Genomic DNA, 8,596 nt, shown 5'->3' with positions numbered 1-8,596 from the left:
TAAAGATTACGTGCATATTTCCGTAAGGCCGAACGAGTTGTGGATATATTGGCCTTTTGCGAAGCCCGAGTAGTTCAATAACGAAGAACAGGCATAGAAAGAAGAAGCGGCATGCCTTGAAGATGTTGTCAATGCACTTGGTAATCATTCGGGCATTTAACTGCCTGCCATAGATATTAGCAATGTGTAGCATCTACAGACGCATCCACCACGCAAGGGAATATTGGTTATACAAGCACGGACCTTAGGGATTGAGGTAGTTGCTCCTCTTTTTGCTACGGCAGCACTCCTCGATGAGGAGCTAACTTACCCATAGACTCTGACAAACTTACCCCTAGGCTGTCATTACTGTAAGTCTTAAACGTGAACCACTCTCTTTTGGCCAAATTCATGTCACATCTTACAATTGACATGCTTGATAATTCTTTTTTACCATTGAGTAAATTCAATAGTCTGGTAACATTGTTTGATGATGATACACATTGAGTGTCCTTGGACCAAGTCAAGTATACTTCTTTTTTTTTTTTTCAAAGAAAGGAACCTTCTATTAATGCTTGAAAGATTTCATACAAGACAACAGCCCCGAAGGTGCTGAGTATGAAAAACTGGAAAAGGTTGAAAGAAAGAAAACCGGCCTGTTCCAGAGAAGCCCAGCTCACTTCCTAGGGGATCTCTGGAACTGGGGCTAACAGCCAAGTGGGGGGACTATACAGCGAGCGAATCCCTCGCGGTGTGAAGATGTAGAAAACACTTGCAGGCCAAGCCTTGCAGAAACAAGCACGCCTCTCGATAGTTGCCCTGGAGCCTGAAGTCCCACGCTCCCAGGTGGACCGTGGAGTGTAAATGATATCCTACCAGATGGCAACCAAGGCAGCCGAGGGTGGAACCGGGTGCTCTCCCATCACAAGACTGCATCGAGCCACCCAAATGTTCCAAGCCGTGATGCTGGCTACCACCTCCCAAACACTGTTCTCCCTAGGAGAAGGAGGAGCTAGGGTGTCGGGGGGGACTGCCTCGTGGAGTGCAATCCTCTGAATGCTCTGACTCTATATCCGGTAGGCTGGGGAGATCTCATCAATCTGAAACGCATGTCCTCCCTCTGTCAACCAAGCCACCATCCCCCAGGTGTAGTCTCTGTGTAGACTCTGCAAACATGTCATGATCCTGAGGGCTCTCATCCAGATCCTCGCTGCCCTACGACAGCTCCATAGGCAGTGTGGGATAGTCTCCAAGACACCATCTGAGCAGCAATGGCACTGCCCCTCCACTCGCATTTGCTCCAACCACGGGCCGATGGGCAAGCCTCCATGGGCTGCCAGCCAAAAGAAGTATGAAATCTTCCTTGGCCGCAAGCTGGACCACAACCGCGTTCAAAACCTAGAGCAAACATCCCGAGGCACTCTCTGGGTCACCCAGTGTCCACCTCGACGAGTCCATCTGAAGTCTCCTGCCAATCCGTGTGGTATAGGAAAAGAAAGGCACCTCATCGATCGTCTCAGCTAGGCTGCCCCTAGAGGGCCAGAAGCACTCCCCCGGGTCCCACTGGACCTCCCTCAGGGGTCTACCCTCCCATAGCCAGAGACGCCATCTAGAGGCGTCCTGCTCTGAGATACTAGGAGGATCAATGTGCCACTCCTTTCCCAAGTGTCCTACCACTCTGATCATCTGCCAGTGTATCCCATCAAGACTCCCATCCATCTCAGGGTCACTCCCAGCGAGGTGCTGAAGCAGGCCTCCGAGTCCTATGCGGAAGAAGTTGGGGTGCATGCTGCCGCGTTGCATCAAAATCCTCAAGGGAATACCAGTACGGGAAAATTGCCCCAACCATCTGCTGTCTGTCGAAATGTGAAGTCCTTCCCACTAGGACTCAGGAATGGCTAAGTCGATCTCGCCCATCCGCTGCCTTGCCCCTCTCAAATGTGCTAGTTCCACAGTTTCAACCTGCTAAAGATAAGATTCTGTTCTTATTGGAGAGTTTTCTCTTTATTTGGCCAAGTTTTCCACCTGATATCTGCACTGTTCCACAATTGGGTCCATGTTTGCAATCGCTTTCTTAAAAAGTAATTGAAAACCATATTAAATGAAGAGCCATGAAAGTGCTCTTGCCAATCCAGATTGTCTGAGTCTTTATGTCCTCATATGTAGATGAGATGGACCTGTATAGATTGCTGACCTTGGAGAAGCAATGTTCAAGATGAAATAGTGTAGAGAGTTGAGAGAAGTGTTTATATCTAGATTCTCTAACCATTTTGACAAGTTTGATATCTTTTAACAAGAGTTGGGCCCATATTTCATCTTATGAATAACAGCTTTGATGATCCAGGGTACTGATACCTGTTGATTGCTTGGCTGAATTTTGTATTTCTACAACCCTTAATGAAGGAACATGGTGGAGAGGGAGTGGGAGAGAGAGAGAGGGTAGGCTAGGGAGTGAGAAGATAGTACTCAAATGGAAACATAATAAAAGTGAAAGGAAATGGAAATGAACAATAGACCAAAATGGAAAGACTCACATTGATAAGCTTGATGTAGACTCCTTGATGTGTGTTGATGTAATACACAAGTACAATCATATATAGGATAGACACACAGGATAGACACACACTAGAATACTAAAATGTTATGGGATACACGTGGCACTCACACATAAGACTCTACTAGAACTCCTAGTAGAACACATTCAACTTGATTTCATGTTCTAACACCCCCCCATGAAGGAAAGGTGAGGGACTACTGGAAGGGAATCAAGAACAGAACATGACAATGACGGACTACTAATCTGTGCACCCCAAGTAACTCAGAGGCTAAAGGGTGAGCATGTTCATAGGTTGATCCAAGCACTCTCATGGATTGAGACTCAACATGACTCAGAGGCTCATGTCTTAGCATGGCTACATGACCAGCTCATAGGTCTAGGAATACACCACCATCCTGGAACTCGACCAGGCCTGATAAAGACACCCGATCAAAGCCAATACATGGCTCCCACAATACATTCCCCTCCTAGCTCCAAAACAAGGTGACATGGAGCCACACACCAATAGATAGCAAAACATCATTTTAGGAGGACTATCCAAGGCTGAGAACCTTTGTTGACTATTACATTCAATTTTTGGGAGACTACCCACGGCAAAGTACCCATATATATCAAGATCATGGACATATTTTAGAAGACATATTCATCATCCTCATCTACCTCCTGAGGGAAGGATAGATTTCGGAGATGAGTAGTGAGAGCAAAAGTTGGTGCCAAAGTGTCATCTTCTTCGTCTTCACTAGTGGCAGCTGCAGCCAAGTTAGCATGCTCCTTGAATTGTTGTTTGGCAAGCTTCTGAAAACAACGGTCCTATGTATGGACAAGCTTCTTATGATATGTACATTTGAAAGGTTTGAATGGCTTCTTACCCTTGGAATATAATGCCTGCTCCTCAAGGGCATCCTTGTGCCTTCATTCATGATTGAGAAGCATTGCAACCATTTCATCAAAGGACATATCCCATGCTACACAAAAGCACTGGTATGATATCACGATATTGAGGAATACCCTCAATGTTGGAAAGGAGGACAGCCACCTAATCATCTTCCCCAACAGGGGCCTTCAAAGCAGCAAGTCGGGTGATGAGGGATTCCATATGATTCAAATGAGCATTAAGAGAATCTTCATGCTTCATAGGGAGCTTAAAGAATTCATGTCTGAGAAATACTTTGGAATTGATAATTTTGTTGCCAAATAAGCGCTCTAGCTTGTCCCACAATTCATGTGCAGTGTCATCAAAATCCAAATGATGAATAACGTCATCAGGAAAACCCAAACCAATGATAGAAAGACCTTTGTCATTGAGATTTTCCCACGCTAGAATTTTCTTTTCATCAGATTCAAGTTTCTTGTCTTTGCCACTAACCACCTTCCTTCATAAGCAAAAGCCTCAGCTTGGTTTGCCGAGTTGGAAAGTTCTTGCCATAAAACTTTTTAATGACGATTCTTGCTTTGGAATACTTTTATGTCTGCTTCAAATGTTGCAGTAATACGGGCTGAAGTGCGAGCTTAGGGCAAAGGCTAGAATAGTATAGGCTGTAGCAGTAGCTCACTTGCAGTCGGGGCAGAAAACAGTCAAGAAAAGGCATTGGACGAGCTGGAATAGCGTAGGGAACAGCTCATGTTGCAGTCGGGACATATGCTGGTATTCTTGAGGCGTGAATAGCAGCAGCAGCAGAGCAGCACTCTTCAAGTAGGTCGTTTCTTCAAAAACGGCTCCAAATGAGGTCTTTTTTTTTTCTCCCCAAGAAAATTTCTTCATTAAGTATGAATGAAAACCGCGAGGGCAAGCTCAAATGCGGGAGTACATCATGCAATGCATGAAGAAAAAACAGCTCAAAGTGAGCTAGTAAAGAACCAAGGCAGAGGCTGAAAATGCCATCTCAACCCTGAAGGAAACTCAGAGAAGAAAGGAGATCCCCTCCAAACTTTGAAAAAAGTAACTCTCCTAGCAGTGGCTGCTCTGGAGGATCCCTGCAGTAACTCTCCTGGCAATGGCTGCTCTAGAGGATCCCTGCATGCTCGCCCAAATGGCCATGAGAGTGTGTACTGTGTCAGTCTAAATACTGGCCATAGTTTGGGAAGGGTGAACCTAGATACCCTCCATCGCCTCTGTACACCTGGCTCTCCAAATATGCCAAGCTGCAATGCTAGCCAAAATCTCCCAAGACATGTCTATTGAGGCATGAGCAGCTCTGAAAGGAGCGTGGGGAACATCCTGGAGGGAACAAGACTCCATTGAATGTTCCCGTACAATGAAAGTTGGATCTAGATCATGTCCCTCGAAAAACACCTGTGGGCCAGTAAGAGATAACCAAGCCACTGAACCCCAGGTCATATAGAAAGGTGTTGTATGAAAGATGCTGAAAATCCTAGCAACACCTTTCCAGATCGTCCTCGCCTGTCTACACTCCCAAAGGCAATGCTGTATTGACTCAACTGCCATGTGACAACGAGGACAAGTAGGGCCAGCCCCGAACCTGGATCTCCACAGGTTCACTGCAATCCCTCCATGAATAGAAAGCCAAAAGAAAAGAGTGATCTTTCTACTCCTGAGGGATTTTCAGAGCCTACGTAAAAAGTTCTTCCACACAGCTACAGAAATCTGAAAACTATCCACATGTGGCACTCTGAAGGGCCTCCAACCTCTACTGCTAAGCTGAAATCTCCGGGCATTTCTAACTGTATAGCGAAAGAAGGAAAAGCTGTTCCCTCGGTGCCCCTCATCAATCCATTCCCACTCCCCTGGGTCCCACTGCAAGAACCTAATAGGGGAACCACCATACAGCCGAAGTCTCCAAGACCGCAGCACAAGGAGAATAGGATCAAGATCAAAATACCACTGTGAATCCCTACCCCACTCCATGACTCCTGCAATCCTGACAGGCTGAAATGCAACCTCCAAAAGAATATCATCAGAAGATCTGATAAGTCTGTCTTCCGACTGAACATCAAAGACAAGGGTATCCTCATGTGCATCCCGCAATGCAATGACCTGTAACGGAATGCCTGTCTCTGAGAAAGCTCCCCACCAAGTGGACTCTGTAAACAGCATGTCATCTGTGTCAATCCACTTTGGCGAAACTGCTTGTATTTGCTGTATCCTGAGTGCACTCCCTCTGAGGTGGCCAACTGCTGAAAGTCTCTGATCCTCTGGAAGTCTCATAAAGGCCTGCCAAGCGCCTACAGTAGAGGCAGGTCCCCTCTCCCATCTAGACCACTGCATATAATGTGACACTCCGAGTAGCCTGCCATGATGATCCAAAATCGAGTCATTCCACATGACTGGCTGCCCTTGAATCTCTTCACGAGAAGTGGGTGGAACTCTGCGAAGTGTGTTTCTAAAGCAACCCCAAGCTTTCAGAATAGCAGCCATGAGAGGGGAAGGTGGGGATTTGAGATGGGCTAACGTAAAGATCCATCTGCTGCTATCCAACCAATCTCCCCCATGAGAAGGGGTGCAAGACTGAATGCTGCGTGAGAAAAATCCTTCCAGGGCTCCTATCCAAGCATCAATCCACGTACTACAAACTTGCAGAGCAAGGCCATACACTGCAAGCTTGGGTCAATAATATTGAGACCCCCTTCTCCTGTGGGGAGAATGAGCCAAGCCACCCTGGATACAACATTTGAGGTGCCATCTAAACCACTCCATAGGAAGTTCTTGATAGGTCTCATGAGTTGAGCGAGACAATCTCTAGATCTGCACCAACATGAGCAAACAAACCAAGTAGTGGCCAACAATACCTGGTTCACAACCACAACTCTGGATGCAAGGTCAAGTCTGGCTGAACTCCAAAAGATGAGTTTCCTCTTGATACTCTCCAACATCAGATCCCATGAGGTCGTTTTTAGGGTGACCAATAGTAGAAACTTGTCCACAATAGTAAGAAACTATTTCTCAGACTCAACCTTCATTATAGGATGACACTCTGTGGAGTCATGTTCTCTCTAGGATGTTCCCTTCACTCCTTTCAGAGCTACTCATGCCTCGGTCGACACATGATGGTAGATTCTGGATAGCATTGCAGCTTGGCATATTTGGAGGGCCAGATGTATGGAGGCGAGGGTTCCCAGGTTCACCCTTCCCAATCTATGGCCGAAATATGGACTGATACTATACAAACACTGATGGCCATCTAAGTGAGAATGTAGGGATCCTCTAGAGCAGCTACACCCAGAAGAGATACATTTTTCAAAGTTTGGAGAGGATCTCCTTTCTTCTTGAGTCTCCTTCAGGGTTGAGGTGGCATTTTCAGCCTCCATCTTGGACTTTTGTTAGCTCTTTTTGAGCAGGTTTTTTTTCTCATGCATGGCATGATGTACTCTCGCATTAGAGCTTGCTCTTGCGGTTTTCATTCATACTTAACGAAATAATCTTTTTGGGAAAAAAAAACATAGTTATCTCCTTTGTTCCGTCCTTGACCTCAGCCTTCATGCTTGTCTCCTCTATCTTGGCTTCCTAAAAGTCACTTCATAGCCTTATGCATTCCTCCTCAAGTTCCTTGATTTCTGCTTTGTTCCTCATCAAGTTGAACTCTGTTCCTCCCCGGTAGAATGAAGTTTTCTATTGCATGCATAACCACATTTGTTTCCCGTTGGAGTTCTATGTCTTATGTCTCATTGTATTGGTTGATGTCCTCCTTTGAATGTGGTACATATGAATTCTGGGGATTATGTCTCATTGTATTAGAGGACTATGTGTTATGTTTCATTGTATTAGAGGACTATGTATTGTGTCTCGTTGTATTGGTTGATGTCCTCCTTCGAATGTGGTACATATGAATCCTCGGGATTGGTACATTGTTAGCAATGCAAGGAGGTTTCAGCTCAACTTTAGGGCTGGAAGCTGAACAAAGCCTCCACTAGGAGGAGTTTCAGATTTTCTGCAAACTTGTAGAAGTCTTTTTGGAGAAGGATCTAGAAGTTCTCAAGAATAGAAAAATCACTCTTTTCTATTCATGGAGGGACTCCAGTAAATCAGTGGAGGTCTAGATTTGGAACACCCTCTACTTGCCTGTGTTGCCTCTCCATTGAACAGTCTGTTCAGCATTGTTAATGGGATTGCAGACATGCTATGGTTGTCTAGAAGGGAAGTGTTGGAGTTCTGAGTAGACTTGCTCCCTTCCCTTTCTTCATCACCTGGGGCTCAGTGGATTGGCTCTCTCTGTGGGTCTCAAGTGTTTCATGAGATGCATAGCTCCTCTTGGGGTTTTTTGATTTGACATCATTTCGTTGTGAAGGCACATGGTGGAGAGGGAGAGAGAGAGAGGGTAGGCTAGGGAGAGAGATAGTGATACTAAAAGAGAAACATAATGAAATGGAAATGAAATAACAAGAAAGAAAGAAAGAAAGAAAGTTTATTAAAGTCTTCGGAAGACCGATGGGTCTATGAGGCTGTGAAAATCCTGATACAACGAGCTGTGGTAGTGGAGCTACTAAACGAGCGTCCATACCAATGCAAAATGCAAAATGCAAAATGCAAAAAATGCAAAAAAATGCAGAATGGCAGTACTAAGTCGTAAGTACAACATAGTCATGTCGATGGTCAACTATATGTCAATCTCAGCATCATCATCAATATCATCATCATCCCCAGCAACAGCAAGATATCAGGATGGATGAGGCAGTGGAGGCATGAAGTCGGCAATAGAGTCCTGTTGGCCAGTCAGAGGTGCGGTCCTGGCACGTCTCCTGGTCGTAGCTCTGCGTTTAACCAGGGCTACTCTGACCTTTGTCGGTCGGGCTCCAACTCTAAACAAGGAGGGGATGTCTCCAAGTGTGATTTGTGTGTCGACCCTCTGTCTAAGCTGTCGGGTCACGGGCTCTGGGTCACGGTCATGTCGAGGCCTCGTCTCGTTGGGGTCCATGTGATCTGGCTGAAAGAACTCCGTGATAGAGCTCTGAGAGGGATCAACCGAGGAAGAAGTCTGCTCCTGTCTCTGTGCTCGGAGTATCCTCTCGCGGTGGCTAAGTGCCTCATCAATGAAACCTGCCAAACACCGCTGGTCTAGGTAGGAGAGGAAATGAGCTAAAATCCCATAACTATCTCTGAAGAGG

Source organism: Dipteris shenzhenensis, chromosome 13 (assembly GCF_047967505.1).
Source record: "Dipteris shenzhenensis isolate YYH24624 ecotype China chromosome 13, Dip_SZ_1.0, whole genome shotgun sequence".
Classification (NCBI taxonomy): Eukaryota; Viridiplantae; Streptophyta; class Polypodiopsida; order Gleicheniales; family Dipteridaceae; genus Dipteris; species Dipteris shenzhenensis.
The sequence above is the reverse complement of the archived record's forward strand: the minus strand, read 5'-3'. Positions refer to the sequence as shown.